At 47.8% G+C, this 24,385-nt stretch overlaps 1 protein-coding gene across 4 annotated transcripts in view; it reads left to right on the top strand.

The window, feature by feature from the left end:
* ADAMTS17 (ADAM metallopeptidase with thrombospondin type 1 motif 17) overlaps positions 1-24,385 on the top strand; it is a 354,869-nt gene that overhangs the window by 171,368 nt on the left and 159,116 nt on the right. The gene's annotated exons all lie outside the window — the stretch shown is intronic.

The raw sequence follows: 24,385 nt of genomic DNA, 5'->3' as shown, positions 1-24,385 counted from the left end.
AGCAGGGAACTTTGTCACTGGTGGCCCTGTTTAAATGGCTTCTCTGCCTTAGGGAGTGATTTCTCATTGCCCAGCATTAAGAAGAGTTGCAGGGAAATTATCGTGATTTCCTTTGGAGTCTTACCCCTGACTCACATTGAATGTGAGGAGAGAACACTTCCTCCATTTGACTGGAAAGCCCAGAGCCACTGTTCTTAAGAGTACCTTGACCACAGTCTTCCCAAATCTGCCCAGGCCAGGCCTGGGAGGGAAGACAAAGGGAAAACCATTAAAAGCTCTTCAGCAGGCAGACAGATGTGTTCCCACCTGCATTCTGAGTGGCCAGTCCAAGCAGCTATTGGCTGGATGTTATCACCGTGATGGGAAATCCAGCTGGATCTGGGATGTCTGCTGCTCCCAGAGTTTTATTACTGTGATAGGAAAGGTTACACAAGCTGTGTGGATGTTTGTCTCTACCCCAGTAATTCTTTGCCCTTAATTATTGATGGATTTCCTTACCTGAAATGATGTCATTCGAGATGGTGTTTGAGGAGATGGTGGGGCGGGAGCGGGGAGGGGGGATGAGGGGGTGTGTGAATTGAGTTTGGCTGAAGAACCAAATTTTGAAATCCCCTCAGAACTTCTTTACATTACAGACTATTCCAGGAATTAGACGAGATCCAGTTTTCTCGTTAGATTACCGGAGCTTCTGGCAGCTCCTTGTAAGTGGCTTTTCTCCTGGTTCTCAGAGCTGGAAGGGATGTCCAAAGTCATCTCAGCCTCATTTTGCAGACGGCCTCCCTTTCCTGTGGCGTGGTGCCTTTTATACAACTGAACTGATCTCGTGCTGAGGCCAAGCCCTCCCCATGTGGCTCTTCTGGTAACTGGATTTACCCTTACTAGGAAAGACAGTTTTTGCTTACATGACTGGGGTTTTGTAAGTACTGTGGGAGGTGGCAGAGGTGTGGTAAGATGCAAATTTCTCCACAGATGGAGTGCTCTGTTATAGATGGAATGTTTGTGTCCCCCACAATTCATATGTTGAAATTTAATCCCCAGAGTGATGGTACATGGAGGTGGGGCCTTTGAGCAGTAATTAGCTCAAGAGGGTGGAGCCCTCATGAATGGGATTAGTGCCCTTGTAAGAAGAGGTTAGAGAGCTAAGTATCTGTCTTTTGGCCATATGAGGAAACAACGAGAAAGCAGCCTCTGCAACCCAGGAAAGGGCCTTCACTAGAACCCCACTGTGCTGGCACCTTGATCTTGGACTTCCAGCCTCTACAACTGTGAGAAATAAATTTCTATTGTTGATAAGCCACCCAGTTTATGGTATTTTGTTGTGGCTTACACATGCCCACATTCTCCCAAGGTATTTGGTTTCATGCCTGAAATCCTTATTCATCCACTGCCCATTGCCGATGGAAAATTCCAAAGACCTGAGGGCAGTTGCACATCTCTGAGTCCCTGGGAAATTTGCCACCAGCCCAGTCAATGGCACATTCTGGGAAAGAGCCCTCCTCTCCTAATCCATTTTTAGGCACAGAGAGCGTGCTCCCACTTTGCCTGGAGGTGGTAGTCTTGCCAGTTGATGGTGGTGGCAGACAGGACCAGCAGAGGGGCTTGAGGGGTCTGCGGGAGCCATGAAATCATGTACTTTGTTCCTGACATCAAAACAGAGCACAGGGGCCTGCGTAGTTGCCAGGGGCCTGCGTGAGGATCTGGGAACGGCCCCTCTTGGAGAAAACATAAATAAGTAGATGGATATAGAATGTGGGAGGTTGTTAAGTTTCCCCAAGAGTCACTGGAAGCCTGACAAAGGCGTCATCTTGTTAACCACAGCTGCGCTTCTGTGGTGTTGAAGAAGGGTCAGGTGTGAAGTGAGTCTGGTGATTCACTGACACTATTATCTAGAGCAAAGAGAGAATGAGAAGAAGATGGCTTGGTCAGTTCTGAACTGAGCTGGGACAAATCTTGGGGTCGCCAAAGTCCCCGGAGAGGCTGATGCTAGCGCAGGGCTGGCAGCCACTGGAGAAGCTGGGCTCCATGATGTGGGGGCTGAAGTGTTACTTGGGCAGGGGGGTGAACCTGCGCCTACACCAGGGCCATAGTTTAGCTAGCTTATAACCAGGTAAGTTGTAAAAGAGAAGCGGGCAGAGAAACAGCAGTGGATCTCCAAGTCAAACTCTCACCAACGGCCTGGTGGGTCCAATAGGACCCCTGCCATGGGACAGCTTCAGACACACTGAGGACCAAATGACAGGTGGCCTACCGATAACCGCAAGGCACATGCTGATTGGTTTCTGCTCAGAGGAGCCTTCCAGGCAGGAGCACGTGCTTACTGGGTAAATGACACCTAACAAACCTGTGGTTGGCCGCGTTGGTGGCTCTGTGGTAGGGGGAGCACCAGGATTAACTAAGGGCCTGTGCATCTTTGTGGCCTGTGCTCTGCCGTCACCAAGGAGGGGCAGAAACTGCTCCGGCAGCAGGAGAGAGCTACCATGAAGAAAAAGGCGGTCGGCTTGCTGCTGGCTGCCTGCTCCATGTAGAGCTTGGCTTACTCAGCAGAGCAAGCTCCCAGAACCCCTCTCCTTCCCTGTTCCCCCCTCCAGCCACCCCAACCTGAACTGTTCTTACTGACTTGACAGTTATCACCTGGAACTCCCTCATCCCATGCCCCATTCAGAATCTGGCAAAGGGTGAGGCAGCCCCATGTGTGGAGCTGCACCAGGGACAGACGGGAAAAACTAACTACAACTGCACCAGCACCTTGCTCTTCAGAGGGTAGTCCCAGGACTAGCAGCATCTTGTCACCTGGGAGCCTGTTAGAAATGCAGGGTCCGAGCCCAGCTGGGTGACTCCTGTACACGTGATACTTTGAGAAGAATGGTTAAAGCATGTCGAAGTGGTAGCCCTTTCCGCCGGCCCCATCTTAGTGCAGTGTTCGCTTCTAGCTATATATTGTACCTGTGTGTGTGTGTGCGTGTGTGTACACATATAAACATAGATTTGTATATATGGAGTTGAAGGGAAAAACCTTATTTTTTCTTCATTTTTAAGATTTTGGTCTATGGGGGAGTTTTTAGAATAGCTTTCTTGCCGTGATTTTGGAATCTTTTCTGCGGTCCCTTTTTACCCGTGCTTCATTTACCACCCATACAGTGCCAGCAGCCTCTGACTAGTCTTTAGTGGGCTTCCAGAGCCGATGCTGTGTTTCCATTCAGCTTCCTCTATAGCTTGGAGACCAGCTTTCCTTGTAGTCATGGTTGGTACAAACTACTTGTTAAAAGAGACCCCACTCTAATCTAAACATTTAACTTGATGTATCATAAAATCTGGTAAATTTTTGGCTAAATTCCAGAAGGTCAAACTCAGGGCTATCGATAGACCTGTTCAGGAACACGCTGGTCAAGCAGAATTTGGTTTACGTGTGAGATGGGGGGTTTCATGAAAAAGATGGAAGGAAGTAACAGGACTGAAACACTGAACAAAAATGTCAAACACTCCTGAAAAGCCCCCAAAGTGGTCGTCTTTGACATCCCCAAAGGGCAGCTGAGGTCCTTGGCCCAAGGCCTTGAAATCCTGTCATTCCTGTCTTGCCCCCTCCAGTCTCCCTTTCAGTTTTTATTCTCAGTTTGGAGGCAGAAGCTGATGTGTGAGTGTCTGTGCTTTTCCTAAAGGCGACTTCTTCCCAGCCTCGCTGCCAGTGACCTGCATGTGCAGAGTCCATCCCAGGGTTGCCCCGTTGGTAGAATTACACAGCAGGCAAGTCAGCCTTTTGATTGTTTTTGTATCTAGTATCAAAGACATTGTTTTCTCTTTCCACATTTGCTGATATTACCCAAGGTCTGGAAGACAAGTGCAGCCCCCAAATGTTATGTGGAAACTTCTGGAATATGAGAGTTTAGAGTGAGCCCTGAAGTCCAGGACCCTGGTCACTTCTGGCTGCAACATGAAATTGAATCAGTTGGGCCTAGAAGCCTGTCTGCCCTGGGGGCTTAAGCCTGGCGATTGCCTGGCATTGGTCTTCAGAACTTCTTATTCTCTGGTCCTTGTTGTGTATATAACAACTCCTGCATGGTGATTACAAAATTCATTTTCTTGTGAAAAATGGCTCAGGAAAGAAAACTATGAGGGCTGGTTACCAAACTGGAAAGAAAGTTAAAGAGCCCCCCAAAGTGATCCTACTTTCAAACTTGCAGAGGGTTGTAAAGATACCCCTTTTGAAAGCCAAGGTCACGTTGTGTTTTGAAGAGCCAGACCTGAGGGATGCTGGCTTTGGTAACTTAGTTGCCTTTATCACTGGGCACACTCATCATGACTGGACTGCCCAGCAAGTCCCACCCAGTTTTCATGCACCCCTTTAGAGGTTGTACACTACACCTTGTACCAGTAGGAACTGAAGACCCAGATAATAGAGGAGGTGATGAGAGATCAACCAGGTGCTTCACGTGATTTGGGCTCTCTAGGCCCAGACTGAGAGAGCTTTGTTTGCAAATGAGAGCACCAACAGCTTTGATAACCGTGGAGGAGCAATGAGGTAAAGCAGGGGTGCTAAAGACTAAAATAGGTAAATGCTGTCATGCAAGAGGGAAATGAGACAAACGGCATACAGTTTAGACTTAGGATATTAATATTGTTTGTTGGAAGGATTCCAGATTAGCTTATCAAACAATTTGTGAGTGCTCAGAATTAAAAGAGGCAATCCTAGAAGTCAGTCGAGAATCTACTGACAAGTCATCCCCAATAGGTCATACAGAGGCAGAGAATGTAAAATGCAAATTTCACCAAGGTTTCTGCAAAACACTTAACACTCCTCATGGGAAATATGGGGGACTGTGGGCTGGATACTGCTGCAGTTATTTGAACTTGTAACTTGAACCTTACTCAAAGCATGATTATTAGTAGAGAAGAAAGTTCATAAAATTTGAGCTCTCTGGAAATACGCAAGGTAGTGTTGATTTCCTCACTCTGGGGTATTTGCACAGAGCTAGTTCCTTGCAGCCTGGGGGTTGAAGGAAAGATTCTTGGAGGATGAGGAGGGTTGAGCTGATCTCTGAACTCACATCAAACCCTCCTCTTGTTGATCCTGTGACCCCTGCACAACATAAAGGACAAAATAGACCGGGATCTGGGTAGTGCCCAGACCCCAAGGCAAAGCTGGCAGCACGGATACACCCCCATTGAACAATAGTCCATTTCATAGGTTTATTATACAAGCTTGTTTTCCGTGTTTTACAGCCATTAGTTCATTCAGTCCTCCCCACCATCCGGTGGGGTAAGTACTGTCATTCTCCCCATTTTACATGTAAGGAAACTGAGGCACAGAGAGGTTAAGCAACTCACCACAGCCCTGGAGCTTATAGGTGATGGAACCAGGATTATCATAATATAAAGTTATGGTGCATTTGGAAGTAGGATCATATGTAACAGGCTGTTTGTTGTGGAGCGTGAAGTACAGGGCAGTCAACCCCATAAAAGGACCATGTTGAGAGTCCTCGGAGAGAAGGCAGAAGTGGGGGAATGGGCACTGAGGGAGGGGTCTGCATTTGGAGGAGCTGCATCAGCATGAGACGGTGGAGGAGGGACGAGTGGGGCGGGGGGAGCCGGGGACACAGCGGGACAGGATGCAGGTCCTCTGCAGCAAGTGACTGTGACAGGGGCTTAGGGAGGCCTGGTCTGGTGGTGGATGGAGAGAAGGTGGTGACAGTCCAGAGGGGGAGGAACTCTGCCGGAGAGCATGTACTCTGGCATCTGTGCAGCCAGCGACTGTCAAGGGGCACATGGGAAAGGCAGGGCCCATGCTGTCCCCTAGGGCACAGGCCTCCAAGGTTCTGCCCAAATGTGCAGCCCAGGCCTACAGCTTTAATGCAGGTCCTCAGGGAGTAAAGCCTGAAGGCAGCTTTGCTGCAGGTTAAGCAAATCACTTAATCTCCCTGTGCCCCCAGCTTCCGCATCTGTATAATGGGCACACTGACTTTCCCTCCATCATAGCATGATGGATAAGAGGATAAGAGCATAAGAGGATTCAAGGAGCCAGTGCTGGCTTTGGTACTGGAATGAGCTGGTGTAGACTCGACTTTTCCCTGCTCCTCTCCTTTAAATGCAACCAAATACCTTGGGAATGATTCAACAGACAATAACAAAAGGGCTATGAAAGCTGGAAAGAAGAAGCCAGGTTGGCTGGGGACCTTAGCACCTGAGGAACGACAGGCTGGTGAGTTCCAGGGCTTTCTTTTTACCTCCCATGTATCCTGGACTTGGTACCTAGAGGTCTGCGACCTGGAACCATCAACAGATATAAACATAAACCCCAAGAACAACCTGCTTCTTGGCTGGTGGACTGGGAAAGGCAGAGCCCACCGAGACCTTATGGGGAGCCCGCTACACCCGTTCCATACACAGGATGTGTTGGGCTGGCAGACCTGCAGGCCACTGCAGCAGTGAACCCCAGCTCCTGTCCCACAGCCAGGACACAGTGGGCAACCGAATCTGCTGGCTGCAGCAGCAGCAGCAGCAGCGAACGAAGGCCTGTGCCTCCCTGCCCTTGTCCCAGTGGCACAAGGAAACCCAGGCTCAGCAGCTTCTCCGTCCCATATGCCTCCCGGCACAAGGTGGCCTGGCGACACCAGCCAACCCATGGGAATGCCTTCTGCCCCACAGATGTCACCAGTAGGGAATGAACAGGAGGCCCAATGGCATTCTTTTCAGGTGCCGATGGAACACTCACCAAGATAGCCAGCAATCACGCCAAACATGGGCAGGGATGCAGAGGAACCAGGTCGCTCATGCACTGCTGGTGGGGAAATAAAATGGCATGGCCACTCTGGAAAACAGTTTGGCAGTTCCTTTTAAAACTAAGACCCACTGGTTGTACTCCTGGGCATTTATCCCAGAGAAATAAAACTTATTTTTACCCAGAGACTTGTACATGAATGTTTATAGCAGCTTTTGGTCATAACAGCCAAAAGCTTGAAACTACCCAAATATCTTTCAGTGGGTGAATAGTTAAACAAACGGATACATCCATACCATGGAATACTCCTCTGCAATAAAAAATGAACAGATTATGGACACACACAGCCACCTGAATGAACTTCAAGGGAATGATACTGAGTGAAAAAAGCCAGTCTCAAAAGGATGCATACTGCCCAATTCCATTTGTATAACATTCATGATGTAACATAGAAATGGGGGACAGATTAGTGGTTGTTAGGGTTTGAAGGATGGGGTGGGGGGTGGGTATGGCCACAAAGGAGTAGTCTTGTGGTAATGCCACGACCTCTTGATTGTGGTTGTGATTATGGTTACAGGCAGCAGCAGGTGTGATAAAATTGCCTAGAACTACACACACACACACACATACACACACAGTGCATATGTAACTGGTGAGATCTGAATAAGCACTATGGGTTGTACCAATGATCACCCCCTGGTTTTGATATTGCAATGTAGTTATGCAAGGTGTTACCGTTGGGGGAGGTTGGGCAGGTGCACAGAACCGCCCTGTATTTTTCTTTTCAGCTTCCTGTGCATCTATAATTATTTCAAAATTAAAAGTCTAAGAGAGAGAATGCCTTGAGGGTCTTCTAGAAATGCAGGTGTCCAGGCCACACTTCACACCAATTAAATCAGGATTTCTGCAGGTGGGATTCAAGCATCCAGATTTTTCTAAACTTCCTTAGGTGATTTGAACACACAGCCAAGTTTGAGGGCCTGTCCTCACTCATGTGAGCATTTGTCATCCTCCTGGTCATCGTTGTTACGGCTGCAGGAGCAGAGCCCTCCATCTCGCTGTGCGCTGGTTGAAGCACTTTGCATCCATCACCTCATTTTACCATCGATACTGACCACTATTCTTTATTTACTGCCATTATTAGGTCTCCTTCCCTGTTGTGGACCAGCTACTGTCTGATGACTCTGGAAGCACAGAAAATGCAGAGCTTCCTCATCCTTAGGCAGCACACTCACCTCATTTTGAAAAGGAGCCTGAGCGGGTTCTGGTTTGGTGCCATCTCCATGAGTCTTCCCTGTAATGAAAGAGAAAAGGCACTTGGAGATTGGAGGGAAACGGTGGTGTTATTTGGGTGTGTTTCGTGCTTCTCAAGAGCTCACTCCTGTTTCAGAAGCGGGCTGGGATGAGTGGGCCTTGGGAAGCCTTCACTTGCTGTAGTCTTTGAGTTTTCACATTTGTCTTCCTCCCACCTGGAGAGGGTCCTTTATGGTTTGGACACATCTGTGCTGATGGGTTATGGTGCCATATGGAACCATGGCCAATGGAGCAGGGGAGATGGGGAGCGAGAGATCGTGGGCACTCAGCCCCGGGGACCTGACCAGCCATAGGTATGGCTTGTTGGAAACGCTAGTGCATGTGACATTCACGGACACTTAGGGTGACGCAGAAAGAAATCACAATGTGGAAGCAGAGAAGGTCCATACCTGTGTGGGTCTGTTTGCCTTTTTATGACCTCATGGCCCAGGCAGCAGGGCCTGGAAGGTGAATCACAGGGCAGGCTGTTGTCTGGGGTTGGTCCTATCATCCTGTTGGAGGACAGTACAGCCTTGTTCCAGGGAACACTTATCATAGCAGGTCAGCCTGTCACTGTTTCCACTGCCTTCAGCACTTATTCTCTCACCCCTGCCCTTGCTGTCTTCTTTCTAGTGCTCTAAAAAGACAATCCTTGGCTGAGAACAATATTTATATGCCTGTGACTTTGACAAGAATGAATCTGTTGGGGCTGGAGGGTGAGGAGGAGAAGGCAAGTGTGTGAAATCTTGCCCCGGAGCATTGCCCTCCTCTGGGGGCGCCAATCTCGTATACAGTGATTGTTGCCCCTGGAGCTGGAATCAGTGCTGATGTGAGTGCTGAGAGGGAGCTGGTGGTCTCACGAGGCTGAGAATCAAGGGGCAAAAGTGACCCAAGGGTGAGGTGACCCCTGAGGTCTCGAGTCTCCATCCTGCTTGGTGCACGTTCCCACCTCATCCCCTGCAGGTCTGCTGGCGCCCGGGCCTCAGTCTCCTTTTATGCATTAAGGATTGGAGTGCTAGTTCCTTTTCCTAAAGAATTAGTGTTCTCTTGAAGATCTCCAAATGGAGGAGGGATAAACCTGTGATATTTGTCATACATGAGCCTTCTGCCGCCTTCAGTGAAATCACCCTGACGTCTCACCTGGAGGAAAAGCCTTTGGTCGTGGGAATGGCCAAGACAAGGACAGGCAGCTGCACCTTTGACAGCTCACGGCTCAGACCAGCTAGACTCTGTTCGGTCAGGGTTGCCAAATTTGACACTAATCTCTTCTGTAAACACAAGTAGAAAGCAGACGTTTAAATAAAGGCCAATATCAAGATTATTTTTTAAAAGGAACAGGATGACAGGGCACTTGGTACACTTGCTATTTTGGCTCCTTTTTCACTCCAAAAGTGCAATAGAGTTCCACCAGGGCTTGGTTGCCTATGGCTGGAGGGGGGGAGCGGGGGAGGGGCCATTAGCTCCCCTGGTTGTGGCAGAGGAGATGCTGCAACAAGAGGGCTTCTCCTCTGCTGCTTTCTGCCTGGGGCCACACATTCTGGAAGATATGGGGCTCTGGAACCACCCTTTATTGACACTGAGAGGCTTTTTGTCTGGGACACCTTTTCCTTTTACATCTCAGATGCGATTCTGTGGGGAGGGCCTCTTTTCCTGTTTTAATAACCCATTATCAACTACAAAGTTGCCGCTAGTAAAAATATCAATTATCGCTTATGCAATACTTCTGGCATTGCTTGAAACCACATTCCATCCTCTTAACATGATGGTTGCTCTGAGCCAAAATTCAGAGTGGGTTTGAGGACAAGTTGTGTACACAGTCATTTGGACAGCCAAAAGAATATATTTTTATCCTGTAAATTGAATGCCAGTTAAGCAGTAGTGATTACTGCAAGAAGCCATAATTTACACTAGGGGAAGCGAAGATTTTTTTTTTTAAGATAAAAAGTATTGCTTAAGAAGAACCTCAAAAAAATAAAGGGAGAAACAAATAGCAGTTACAAAACCCCCAAAGTCTCAATTTTGTGGAAATTTGAAAAAGAAACCCTTGAGTTAAAGAGACCATGAGTCCATATATTCAATAACTAGGGTACTTCACAGAGAGTCACACAAACTAGCATTTAATAATTTAGCAACAAGGTGGTTACTGTTCCTAAAATTTGTTCCTTAGAATATTCACCATCAGGGTAGAATTTGTAGATGAAACACTTGGGCCATGTACTTTGTGTGTGTCCAGAACCTACTGACAGTAATGCCCTTCCTGGCTTTGCCCCCAAATTCGGAATCTGGGCAGAAATAAAGAACAGCGTCAGGATTTTGACTTTGGCTAACCAGGAAGTGATTGTCCTTTTGCTTGGCTGAAAGCGTGATGAGAAGTCCTGCCATTTCTTATGATCTTGGACTTCTCCCTGAAATTGGTGGGTAGAAGGAGAGAAGAGCAAAGGGGGACAAGAATGTGAGCTCAAATACTTGAACTCTGTCACATTATGAAGGGAGGGGGCTTGATCAGTGCTCAGAAGGCGGGCCTGGGTCGTGCACGCATGAAGGCCCATCTCAGCTCGCAATAAGAAAGAGCTGGGCACTGGCCCTTCCTGAGGATGGCCTGTTTCTAGAGGCAATGTTCTTAGCCCAGGGGGGACATTAGACACACCTGGAAACCCCTGTAAAATACAGGTGCCCGTCCCCTCCCCCGGAAATCCTGATTTACTTGGTGTGTGGTGAGCCCCAGGTACTGGTGTTTCAAAGTTTGCCAGGTGACTCTCACCTGCAGCCAAGGTGGGGCGGTTACTAGTAAAACCATTAGCAATGGCTCTCAGGTGTGCTCCTTGGACAGGCAGCTTCAGCATCTCTAGGGAACTTAATAGAAATGCGAATTCTCATCCTGCCCTTGACCCCCACTCCTTAGACCTACTGAATTAGAAACTCTGGGGCAGAACCCAGCCCTCTGAGTTTTCACAGGCCCACTGCAGGTTTCTAGCAGGCGCTGAAGTCTGAGAACCACTGGTCAACACTGTAGCAGCAGTTCTCAGACTTTAATGGACTTCAGAATCAACTGGGAGCTTTCAAAAATCCAGATACTCGGGCTTCCCTGGTGGTGCAGTGGCTGAGAGTCCGCCTGCCGATTCAGGGGACACGGGTTCGTGCCCCGGTCCGGGAAGATCCCACATGCCGTGGAGCAGCTAGGCCCGTGAGCCATGGCCGCTGAGCCTACACGTCCGGAGCCTGTGCTCCGCAACGGGAGAGGCCACAACAGTGGGATGCCCGTGTACCGCAAAAAAAAAAAAAAAAAAAAAAAAATCCAGATACTCAGGGTCATGCCTCGTACCAATGAAATCAGAACCTCTGGTGGTGAGAGCGGGCATCGGGGTTTCCTCTCCAGGAGATCTCACTGTGTGGCCGTGTTTGAGAACCAGTGCTTTATAGGAATTGAGCGACGTCCCTCTTAGTCTTAAGATTCTAGAATTTGCCTTTGAAATTCTGTCCTGTCTCTCTAGTGTTAAGTTTCATTAGGCAGGACATAACCTGCCTTAGATCCGGGAAGGGATAACAGAGCCCCTTTTGTTCCGATGGAAGGGGTGGTTGCTTGCTTGTGATATTATTGCTTAGAGAAGGGCTCACGGGTCTCTGCCATGAGGTGAAGATACCAGCTCTCCCTGCCACCTGCATGATAGGCACAGAGACCATAGAGCCATGGGGTGAAGCCTTTTAAGAGGAATTCCCAGATACCACCCAACTGATTTGGTTTTGGTCAGTCTGTTCTATCAATTTACGAACACTCATCAGCACCTTCTGTGTGGCTGGTGCTAGACCAGGCTGTGGGGAGGTTCTGGGATGTTGAGGTGCAAAAAATGGCAAGTCCTGCCCTCAGGGACGCCCTGAGAGAACGGCCATGTGCTTGGGAGGGATCCTTCTTAGCTGGGAAGGGCCGAGGCTGCTCAGAAAGAAAGTGACCTGCAATCTGGGCCTTACAGGAAGGAGAGGAGTTTGGCCGGCAGGGAGAGTGGGAAGGGGTGTCCACACAGAGGTAGAGGGCAGGCAAAGGCACTGGGGTAGTAGGGTCCTGTCGGCATCATGCAAGCACCTGCTGTGGGTCTGGAGCCAGGGTCACTTGGGGCGGCACCCCCTCAGCCTGCTGACCCATGGCGTGTGTTTCATGGCTGGGAGGAGGGATGGAGTACACACCCTACCCCGTCACCCCACCATACCCCACCCCACTTCCTGGTCAAAGAGGAAAAGGCAGAGTCCAAGTAATGAGGCCATAAAGCCCCTCCTGATATGTGTGGTTTCAAGGAAGGAAGGGAGTGATGGTCATTAGGAGCAGGAAACAGCCTGTCCTTAGGGTTTCTGCTCTCTGGGACATCCTGTGCCCTTTGGGGTCCCTGAGGGGTCTTTGAAGTTTAAGAAGCTGCAGGTTCTCTCTGAGCAGCAGGTCCTCCCTGCAGTCAACTAATCCTCTCCTCTGCAACGCCTTTGAAGGGGTAGGAAGTGCTGGAGTCTGGTTTCCAACACCCATTAAAACACCAGCCCCTGGAAGAATTGGGGACAGAGATTGCCTCCAGGCGGGGGTGGTGGGAGGATGTCGGGGGGCCCAGGAAACTACTATGTGGGAGGGGGGACTCAGTTTTCAACTTATACCCCTTTGTCTCTGAATTTCTACCATACAGTTATTTTAGCTACTCCACATCAGGCCTTCTCCTATTGGCTGAGAAAAACCCTCCCTGAGAAATCAGGCAGTTGTTATTGTTTATGAGTGGAAGGCTTATTAAATCTACACTTCTAAGCAATCAAAGTTGCTAAGTCTAGGTGGAATTGAAAATAATCTTGTCTAGTTAAGAGATGTCAATGGTTAAAAAGGAAACGAATACTCACTGTCCTTTTGTTTCTTTGGGGAGAAAAAGGTCAAAATAAAACTAATGAATTTAGAGTATTTCTTTTAAGTAAATGCTTCTAAAAGATGGTCATTTTGAGGGCTGACTGTGAGGTTTTTCAAAACCAAACCAAATTTCATCCTGCAGTCTGTAGATGACCTTTGAATGATCCCCAATTTGCTGTCTTCTCAAGCCTGTAGACCCAGGTCCAGTCCCCATTCACAGGGTGGCTGGGTTGGACGAAGGCAGAACCTGTGAGGTGGACCAGAAATCTGATTTCAGACCAGAACGCGGGAGACCCTTGGTTCCAGGAAGAACTTGCTGCACTGGCTGTGTGGTGTTGGGTGGTCACCTCTCTCTGGGCTCCAGATTCCACTCAGATGCAGACAGAAGGGTTTCAAGAGCCCTTAACGTCTCAACTCCTGTGGTTCTTTAGAGCCTGAGTCTCAACTAGAAAAGGAATTAATATCCTGAGCATCAATTTCTTGGCAATATGTTTTTAATGTGCAAAATTTTCAAGTACCGGAAAGGAGAGGCAGGGTGAATACTGCAGAGCATTTCGAGGTTCCCAACCCTGACTCTACACTCTGGGCGTTATTCCCAGAACACACTGCGCCCACCCAGCATCTCATGGACCCAGGTACGTCTGTCTTCCTCTCCCACCCTCACCCTCCGAGCCTCAGGTGTAAATGGGAGGTGGGAGGGTAGGACTGTTGCGAATAATGTCTCAGAGTTGTGCTTTAGATAAAGGAACTGGGGGGCATCTAAGAAGATGGGGACCAAGTCTGAATCCCCTTCTTGAATGTCACTGGGGCTCCAGGTTGGTGCCCGGAGAACAGAGGTGTGATTCCTCCAAGCTGGGTCCAGGAAAAAGCTCTTGGCTGCTCCCCAGCACCTCTGGTCCCCGAAGCCATGTGCATACTTGGCAGGCCCCTCTCCTCTCCACACTGTCTTGCTGGAAGTCTCAGTGCCCTGAGAGCAGACCTTGAGCCCCTCCAGGTCTGAAAGCTTTCAAGCAGGCTCTCCGCTGCTAACCGTAAGAGGAATTTTCCATGCCGTTCACGGTCTCCTGAGGGCTCCTGCTGGCCCCCAGCCTCTAAGACGGCCACTCCTGCAGGGGTTAGCGGTTCCCATCCTTTGCCCTCCTTTGGGTCTAGGGGCAGATTTCATCCTCAAAGAGCCAGGCCGTGCGTGGAGATTTGGAGTATAGTCTGCCCAGGCTCAAGTTATGCTTGACCATTACCAGCTGTTTGACCTTGGGAGAGCTTCTCAACCTCTCTGCCTCAGTTCCCTCATCTGTGAAGTGGGGATGATAATAGTGAGTTGACGTACGCAACATGCACTGCCCGGCATGCTGAAAATGCTATTTCTCTGCTCTCCGGGGCACGCCCCACGCCACCCCCGCAACTCTTGGGTATGAGGTCTCTGTTGTGTATCACATTTCGTTCCCCTGCTCTCTCAATATTTTTCCTGCTCTTAGTGTGCCTTTCAGCATCTGTGTTGAGGGACCCACCTTGGTCTGCACCTTAGATATGTGTCCTGTGGGCACACGAGTGCTCAGCACTGTGCCTGGCACGTGACAGATAGCAGAGTCTGGATGAATGAGGGCATGATTAGAAGGGATTAGGGTATGTGCTCCAGCCCTCCAAATCCTCTGAGGCTTCCCCAGCTCAGACCTCAGTGAGCAGCAGCCTTCAGCAGATGCATGAGTGTATGAATTCCCGCCCCTAAGGTGCACATAGCCCGTGGTGGTGATACCAACGTCATTTCTGCCCCTCTTTGCTCGATCTGCCACCACAATGCCCGACACACCTGCCGTCCTCTGGATGGATATGCTGAGGCTGATGGTGTTAAAATGCAAAGTACTTTGGGGACTAGGAAAGGAATGTTCCTCTGAACCAGGGACTTCATGAGGAGGGCAGGAGCAGACAGGTAACCCCGCCCCCGGGACATGGTGGGGGAAGGGGAAGAGTCGCCACCCTCTGCCCTTCTCCACCCCACTGCAGAGCTCTGCTGTGTGGGCCCCAGAGGGACCAGGAGCTTTGACCTTGGCCTTCTGAAGCACTCCACAGGGGACAGCTACGGAGGATTCTTGGCAGCTATAGATTTCCCTGAAACTGAGAGATCACTCCCCATTTACACATCAGTTTTCTTTCCGTTGTGCACAGAAAGTTCCTTCTTGACATCTGGAGGGTAGTCTGTGTTAGCCCGAGATTCACTTCTTTGGAAGGTTTTAGCCATCTTTCCATTTCCTGCCCTATTCGGTCTGGTGCCTGCAGCACCCTTAGATGAATTACACTTTAGGCTAAGAAGCAGAAAGCGTATTCTTCTACTCTCACCCAATTTCCCAGTTTCCTTCAAAAAACCAAGTGCCGTGATTCTGCGAGCCCTCTCTTTGGGCAGACTTTCCTCGGCAGAACCTTGGAAGCACATTGCACGAAGGGAAACACTTTGTACTCTTCAGCTCCCTTGCTGTGTTCTTGCTTGATAAGCCAGGCATGTGGGCTTCTCAGAGAACCAACTGGAACCAAAATTCAGGGTTGGTCTCCCCCTGCAGGACACTGTTGGCAGACTGGCAAGGGGTGAGTGGAGCCACAAGCTTAGACCCACTTATGCCGCATCAGCCTGTGTCCTCAGAACCCTCCCCATGCCTCACGTGGGCCTCCATCTAGTACAGCTGGGCCTAAAGGAAGGCCCACTGTAGACTTGAAGGAGACCAGGGGTCCCAGTGAATCATCGTGCAATTTGGGAGGGGGACTGAGCCTTGTTGGTGCTGCTATAGCGTCTACACGGCTTCGTGGCATTCTGGACTTCAGCAGGTCATGTCAGGCCCTTTCCCGGGAGCCCTTCTGCACTCCAGGCCCAGAGCAGGCCACGGAAGGGATGACGGCTGTGGGGCCGAGATGACATTCACCGTGTCAGTGGTTAATTTTAGAAGAGCTTAGTGCTTTCATGAGGTCTTCTTTGGAAATAAAAATGTTTCCTCAATAGATTATCTTCCTTTAAAGAGCTGAGGAGAGCCTCACAGAACTTTTTAGCATTAGGAATATCTCCTTTGTTTTGCCTTATTACAACCCACCGTTCACTTTTTCAGTCAGTGAAGGCACATGATCTTATGCCATTCTTTGACGAAATTCATTTGAAGTTGAGAATGTCCCAGATTTAAAGGCACATAAGAGGCCTCCGTGGGAAGGCATTTAGAGAATCCCTCTCTTCAGATATCATGGTCGGAAGCAATTTAGGCTGACGTTCTTTCATTTTCTTGGATGTTCTATAAAGCCTTTGTAGATCTCTAGTTTTTTCCCTTCTAATCCATCACACCACAGCCCTGTGCTTTGGAGGGCTGAGCACAGATGGCACCATTAGTACAACCATTTTGGAGGAAAAATAGGCATGAGGTCATACAAAGAGTCAGTATGAGACAACATGTGTCCCCCCTCTAAATGCCCATGGCTTTCAGCTTCTGATGTGTACGCCTGGCACTGCGTCTTCTCCAGTTGTGTCATCAGGTTTTCTTATTTCTCTAAGTATCTGTAAGCCTGTAAGTAATTTGTGGGCCTGGATATACTCCGGTACCAATGTGATGACATCCACAGCTCCTAGCACAATGGTGGTACTCAGGTTAGTTGAATCAGATTCTTGTCTCTGCCTGTATAGTTCAGTGTGGTAGCAGTTAGCCACATGTGGGCCTTTAAATTTATCTCAATTAAAATTTAATAAAATCAGAGTTTCAGTTCTTCAGTCATACTAACACATTCCAAATGCTCCATGGCCACATGTGGCCAGTGGCTGCTGTATTGGATAGTCACACAGGGACTGTTGGATCATCACAGAAAGTTACACTGGACAGTGCTGGTCAGCACTTGCTGACTTGTCTGTGATCACTGCCAGACTGTGGGCTTCCTACAGGCAGGGCTGCTTGTGCCCCTCACTGTTGTGTACTTGGTGCCCTGAAAGTGCTGGTACAAGATAGGGCCCACCCAGCTCTTATTGGAAGACTGAATAGCAACTCTGCTTCACCATTGTGCTCAGTCTTCTAGATCAGAATCACAAAATGATTCCATTTTGAACTGGAAAACCCCTTGAACCCCTGGTTCAAGTCCCTCACTTCCCAGCTAGGAGGACAGGCCTGGGGAGTTAGGAGCTTTGCCTCAGCTCCCCAGAATAATCGGGGCAGGTCTTTAACACGAACCATGGCCTCTGTCTTTTTGGACCATCGCTCCGTCCACTTGGTCAGACTTTCTTTAGTGTTTCCTTTGAAATGCTAACAAGGAAGCCCCCTTAAAATGATTGTTTAGAAGAAAGTGTCCTTATGCTGACCAAGTTAACCTAGCTGTAAGCAATCTAGAACAGATGTATCCAGTGTGCAAATATTGGTAGCATTTCCATTAGTTTTGGGAACAGGATAAAGGTTCCCATGTTCTAACTAATATTTTGCATTGTTTTTGAAGTCCATCAAACTTCATAAGGCAAGGAATGAGACATAAATCTTGAAAGGGAAGAGGCAAAGCAGTCATTATCTGCATTTTGTGAGAGAATCATCTGGCAAACTGTTGGAGCCGTTGAGTGTTCATCAGGGTGCAAATCACAAGACATACAGTGATCCATGGTTTTCTTATACACAATCAGTAATCAGTTACAGAAGAATAAAAAGCAGACCTCGTTCACAACTTCAGCCAAAGATGTGAAATACCCAGGAATAAAGCTGATAAAAAAAAAAAGACCTTGATGATGCAAACTACAAAACTTTGCCAAAGGGCATTCAAGAAAACCTGAAAAAATGAAAAGGTGCCCTAATATCCCAGGATGGCAAGACTCAAAACTTCAGTGATGCCAGTTCTCCCCAAATTAATCAAGTTAATCAGTACAATCCTAAACTAAAAGGACTTGACAAACCAAAATCATATGGAAGAGTAAAGTTCTCAAAAAAGACTAAGGAAAGGAGGGAAGGAGAATTGGCTTATTCCTTCCACTCACTCTCCTTGCCTTGACAGAGGCAGAGTTTTTTCTTAACATCCTACAGCCTTTTCATCTGAATCAGTATTGACCCCTCTGAAATAGTCACTCACCTTGGGAGGTATATCCTTATTTCATCAATGTAGCCATCATTCTAAACTGCTTTGGAATTTCTACCTGGAAACAGCTTCAGACACCCTCTCCCCCCACTTCCATAGACTACTGTCCCAGGCAAAAATCAACATGGCTTTATGGATTTTTTTTTTTTAGTAAAATTTGCAAACGTCATTTGACTTCAAGTCTAGGGAAGTAACAACACACATGTTTGCATGCATTGGCTCTGGATGGGCTCATGGAATGCTCTGAGCAGTGGGGGCATCATAGGAAGAGGCTGAGAGCCTCCCGAGGAGGTGCTGCTTGTTTGTTCACGTGCTCATGTTGGGGGCCATCCCCTCATGCCAGTGATGAATGCCAATGAGGTAGTGGGGGGAAGGGCGCCAAAGGTAGCCTCTGTTGTGTGTGCTAGTGGGCTGTTATGTAGACCTAGATGCTCGTGTGCTGCTTTCACTTCACAGCCATTAACTGAGCCCTACCGTGTGCCCAGCCTGCTCTGAGAGCCGGTGGAGCAGAGGAAGGTGAGACCGTCTCACTGTGTCAGGACCACCTTTGTCACGTGGAAGCAGGACCACAGCTTCAGGGGCTGGTGAGCCCGTAGGAGTTATTTGGGCCAGGAGACAGCTTTTCACTGAGATGACCCAGCTGTAGCCCCAGGGCCTGCATCCCTCGGGCCTGCATCCCTCAGGCCTTCACCAACCCTAGGCTGTGGGATGCACAGGAAGCTGAGCAGGAGTGTGGCCTGCTGCTGGGAGACAAAGAGAAACAGGGAGCTACGCCACAGGCCACCACCATCACCCTCTTCCTGTGAAGGCAACACATGGTGTAGACTGGTGGTTGTCTGTGATTATCCTCACAGCTGTCCTGGATGGGGTGACCACCTGCCAAGAGCAGTTGGGCTGCTAAGGCTTCCATGAAGCCTCTGTTCAGGGGTCCCATCCTCTCAGTCCCTGGGCCACATCTGCCAGAATAGGCCTGTTCTGTTCAGTTAGCTCATTGCAGAAGAGAAATGGAATTTAAAGGCATATGATAGGGTAAAAACTGTTCAATTTGCCGTGAGCCTCCCTTCCCTTTTGTGTGACCTCTCCCCGCTTCCCTCATTAACTCCCAGCTCTCTGAGGGCCTGAGTTTGCAGCTTGGGCACAGCCAGCATTCCTTCACTCGGACATGTGCTTAGAAGCAGCAAGACTCTCATCTCTTCCAGATCCTACTACTTGCCAGGCGCTTTGGTGTCTGTTTGACCACGAGGAATGTTCATCCCCATTCCTTCAGAATGTAAACTTTATGGAAGCAGGAGCCTTGCCTGTGCCGGCATCTGGGACAGCATCTTGTCATAGAGAGCACTGGACACGTATTTGTTGAATGAGTGAATGACATTTAGTACCATGAGCCCTATTTAGTCATCGATAAGGAAGCAGAGGCTCAGAGGTGTAACACTGTTCCCTCAAGAGGCAGAGCTGGAATTTTCATCCGGGTCAGTCTGACTCCAAGCCAGGCCTTTTCAAATACAGTGTTCTACTTGTACGTGAAAAGGGGGATTTCATACCATCCTCCCAAGGGTGCACGGCCACAGGCACGCATGCACGCACCCATGCTCCTTGACCAGAGTAGGGGATAGAATTGCCCATGCTTTGTTTTCTTTTCTTTTTCTCTCTTTTTCTATCTCTCATCCCAGTTAGTTGAATTTTTGTTCAATTAAAAGTTTAAGGCCCATTTGAAGTGGATCTCGTGTGTGTGTATGTGTATGCATATATGTATACACAAACACATGCAATCCCAGGCAAGACTACTTTGAGGGAAGGCCAGACCTGACTCATATACTTGACATCAAAATCCCATCTATATAAACCTGAAAACGTGAGTGTTTTTGTGATTTCAGTACTTTGGTTAGCTAAGAGAGATATATACTATATACTGTAATGTGCTTTATCCATTTTCACCTACTATCATGTTATCCATTATAGCAAAATGCACTGAACACCAACACTATATTGGTTGTTATTTACCCAGTAGTGATTCAGAACTCCATGGTGTTTTAAGATTATTTGTAGTACGATGGTCCTGTATGTGGTGGAGGTGGAGGCCCTAGATCTACTCTGGTAGTTGCAGTGTTCCTGAGTCCCTACAAGCTGGTGAGCTCAGTTTCCTGTATAAAAATAAAAGGAAAAACTTCTCCGAGGTGAGAGATTGTTGATGCTATGTTCCCTATAAACGGGGTTACTGATGCTCATGACAATTAACCCTATTATTCAACCTGTATAAATGAGTGTAGCCTGGTACCCCTGGTGACTTTTGACCCTTGTACATAAAGTTTCTGTGTAGCTACAGTTTGAGGGCACAGTCTGGTTCTTGGCAGAGAGGTAGTGGCAGTAGAGAATTTCCCTTCTAGTGTAATGCTGGGGTGTTAATTATTATTTAATTAATTAACAATAATGAATACCAACCTGCCTGTCATCTCCTAGAAACTGCCATGGGCCATTCCTGTTATTACAGAGTCAGTAAACATTTATTGAAAAGGGACTAGCAGGCAGTATGCTCCCAGGGTGACTGAAGCAGGACTCGGGCCAGCCCTGACCCCTCCACTGGAGAGGGTCCCCTCATGGGAGCCATTTCCTGGGTTTTTCATTCCACCCCAAGCACTCGTTTTACAAACACAACCAAGAGTACTTTGAGGGGAGGCAGACCTGGCTCACAAACCTGACATCAAAACGCCAAAGTGTCCAAGAGACAGACAGACAGGCTCTGAGCAAGGTAAAACTGAAGCGTCCAAAATGGCACAGGTACCAGACCCAGAACACCTAGTATCCCCCATGCCGTCCAGGGTTTAGAGTGAAGCTAGTACAGGGGGAGCATTGCCTTTCAGAATCCCCACATGGTATATATTGGATTTCCTGAAGCAATTTCAGAGCAATGTGTTCTTTTGTTTTAAGATAAAATCTACTCAAGGCCATTAAGTTATTATTGTGTCTGATAAATCTGGACCACATGTGACATGAGGCCCGTCTGTGTCCTTAATCTCAGTCACTTACTGTGTGTGCTTAATGCTACATGTTTTTGTTAAATATAACGTTACCACAGACATAAACCTAAAATAACATGAATTTTTTCAGTTAAGTGATCTTTAATTTAAACTAAAAATAGCCTAAACCGTAGTTTATGTAGACCTCAAATATCAAGACTCCCACCCCAATGCGAGTTCAGCAAACTGTAAATTTCTGAGGCACTTGGTTAGCATTTGAACATTTTAAACCAGATCAAGCACAATCTGTATTAGAGACAAGCTCCAGAAAACCCAAGAGTTGCACTCCTGGCTGATCCTGCTGACTGGAACATTCCTTAGGGAAGTCCTTCTCTGGGGGCTGGCAGAATGAACCGTTAACACAACACCCTGCAGGCATAGGGGTGTCAAGGGCGCAGTCAGCGTTTCTCAGAACTTTTGTAAACATAGTTTTGTCTCTGGAGAGACCAGGTTCTCTGGCCAGCAGAGTCTGGAATGTGGGCGAAAGAACCTCTTTGATTTTACAAGCAGCTTGATCACCGGAGAAAAGTTGGAAGCATGTCACAAGTGAAACATTCCTCCATGTGTGGCGAGGCCATTCTGCCAGCGCTTGGATCTCCTCTGATGTGGTTTCCCAAACAACAGGGAGCATCTGGTGGCTGCTCAGGATGTCCCAGCTCAGGACGGTGGGAGAGGGTTTATGATTGTGTGTTGATTCTCCCTAGGATTGGATTTTCCAGGGTCTGCAATGATGCAGTTTGACCTGCTCCACATGCTGTGCTTACACTATGTCCTTAGAGATGGAGGTTGGAGCCATTTTTCTCATGAGACATTGTATTTCTGTAACCTCTACACGTACAGCAGAGTTCCCTGAAAGCCATCAACATTTTCAGATCTACCCATTTGAAAACCCTATCACCACTTTTATTTATAGATATCAAGTCAAACCCTAAATCAAACTTAAGCTGACTTTTAATATCCTTTGCTATATGCAGTTGAAAAACCAGTCAGTTCCTATGTTTCCTGAAACAGAGATAGATAGAGGTATAGATACAGATATAGATATAGATATAGATATAGATATAGGTATAGGTATAGGTATAGATGTAGCTATAGATACAGATACAGGTACAGGTACAGATAACGATATTAGATATCAAGGAGGAAAAAAAAAAAACCCGAGTAATGACATTGAAAAATTATTCTTATTGGTCAGATGTATCTGATAATTTCTTGGTTCTCTACTTAACCCTAATTGGATGGATTCTTGACATCTAGGCAGGAGAGCAAGACTGCATCTACCCAGAGATGGTTTTCATTGTTCTGTTGAGCAAGCTGCTGCCGCCCTAGATACCATGCATGAGGATCCTTTACGATTTTTTGATGTTTACTGCTGCATTAAATAGTTAATCCATTTGATAAATATTTACAGAGTGCTTGCTCTGTGCCAGTCACTGGTGGACAGGCTGGGATGGAAAGCTGCCCTGAGGGCACCTGGTGGGGTGGAAGAGCCTGTGGGAAATCCCAGGAGTGGGCATTTTTCAGGGAGAGGTTTGGCAGGAGAGGCCTGGACTGAGGGGAAGGTGGCGCCAACATGTAGGCGGCACTGCAGAAGCTTTCCTTTCTGACAAGATAGCAGGATAGTTGTTGGTCGGCTGACCCATTAACCAAAAAATTGGTTCAAATGGGGAAATGTAAAGAAATTATACTTATGTTCTTAAACATTTTGTCATTTTGTTTTAACTTAAGCCATGAAAACGTTCATTTTTTTCACTGGTTTTGTGGTGGGAGTGAAAGCCTTTTCTTTCAGGGAAGCCGATTGGGCTTCCATAACCTTCACAGAAACCACAACTATAATGTGATGACTTTAAATCCAGTTTCTTTCTTTTTCTTTTTTCTTTTTTTCTTTTTTCGATTCAGCAGAATTTGAAAGACCCATGTGAAGCAGTCTGGGGGCAGATTTTTGTAATTTTTTTCCCTCATCTTTTACAGTTGTCTGCCCACACCCAACTTGGCAGCCTATCGTAGCTAGTAGCTAAATTAGTCTCCATGAAAACAACTTAATTTTTATTCTCATATTTCGTTGGTTAACACAACATGTAGCCACATGTATTGATTGAAGTAACAGAACTACTGACATAAATAGGTTTGAGTATAAATACTGTTGACCCTTGGTAAGCGTACCCTCAACTATGGGAACAGACACGTGTGGGTGACCAGAGGAAGCCCTGCCTGCCTGGAGCAGGAGCTCGGGTGCCAGGCCATGTTGTTCCAGGGACGGGGGTGGCATCAGCTAATCCAGCTCCACGTGGGGGTGGCCAAGGGAGCCTCTCTGTATAGGAGCATGGAGTGGCCTGGGGGTGTGCAGAGCAAGAACACAGAGGAATTGATGAAAGATGGTCAGAGACGTATGAGGAAAACTGGGAAAATACGGCTGCAGAGAAGCATTTAGAACCTCTTTTCATAATTACCTCTGTTTGTGTCTGTCTCCTCTCCCATACTGACTTGAGGTCAGGGATGGCTTATTGTACACCATTGTATCTTCTTCTAGTCCATTCCCAGCACTCGAGAAACCTCTCATAAATATGTTTGAGTGGGGCTTCCCTGGTGGTGCAGTGGTTGAGAGTCTGCCTGCCGATGCAGGGGACACGGGTTCGTGGCCCCGTCCAGGAAGATCCCACATGCCGCGGAGCGGCTGGGCCCGTGAGCCATGGCCGCTGAGCCTGCACGTCTGGAGCCTGCACTCTGCAACGGGAGAGGCCACAACAGTGAGAGCCCCGCATACCGCAAAACAAACAAACAAACAAACAAAAAATGTGTTTGAATGAATGAAAGTCTGTGTGTTTTCCACGGGGCTGTTGACAAAGAGTGAGCAATCCTTATGCACAGTGAGTCTCTCCCCTGGAAGTCACGGGTCAGCAGACTGTGGGCCACCTGATCACGTGTGTTCTGTGTCTCGGCTTTACCCCACTGACAGCGTGTGTGTGAACTGAGATCATTGTTCAGCTCACATTGCATGTCAGCCTCCCTCCTCTAAGCCAGCATCCTGGTGTCTTCCAGGTACAACTGGGTGGGAAGGTGACAGGTATGATCTTGGTGGACCCAGCTATAGTGATATGAAAGAAAAGCTATAATTGTTCATGAGTTTTCATAAGTCAAAGTCTTGGTTGGTTCCCACTACATGTTAGCATAGTGACTTCTCTGCGGGCAGTGAAACACTAGATCATTAACGCTAGTATATGTTAATGTGGAAAAGCAAGTCCAATCATCAGAACTATAATATTGCAGTTAATGTAATTGGTTCATTCATTTATTATTCATTTGTTTTATGAATGCTGTCTGTTACATGGTCAATCAGTCTCCATTCACTGGGTAAGCAAGTCATCACCCTCTCTGTTTCTCTATAAGCTTGTGACTCCTGGTCTGCTCTGTGAGAGTGGCAGAGAA

The sequence above is a fragment of the Mesoplodon densirostris genome, chromosome 4 (assembly GCF_025265405.1).
Source record: "Mesoplodon densirostris isolate mMesDen1 chromosome 4, mMesDen1 primary haplotype, whole genome shotgun sequence".
NCBI lineage: Eukaryota > Metazoa > Chordata > Mammalia > Artiodactyla > Ziphiidae > Mesoplodon > Mesoplodon densirostris.
This window is presented reverse-complemented; position numbering and strand designations above follow the sequence as displayed.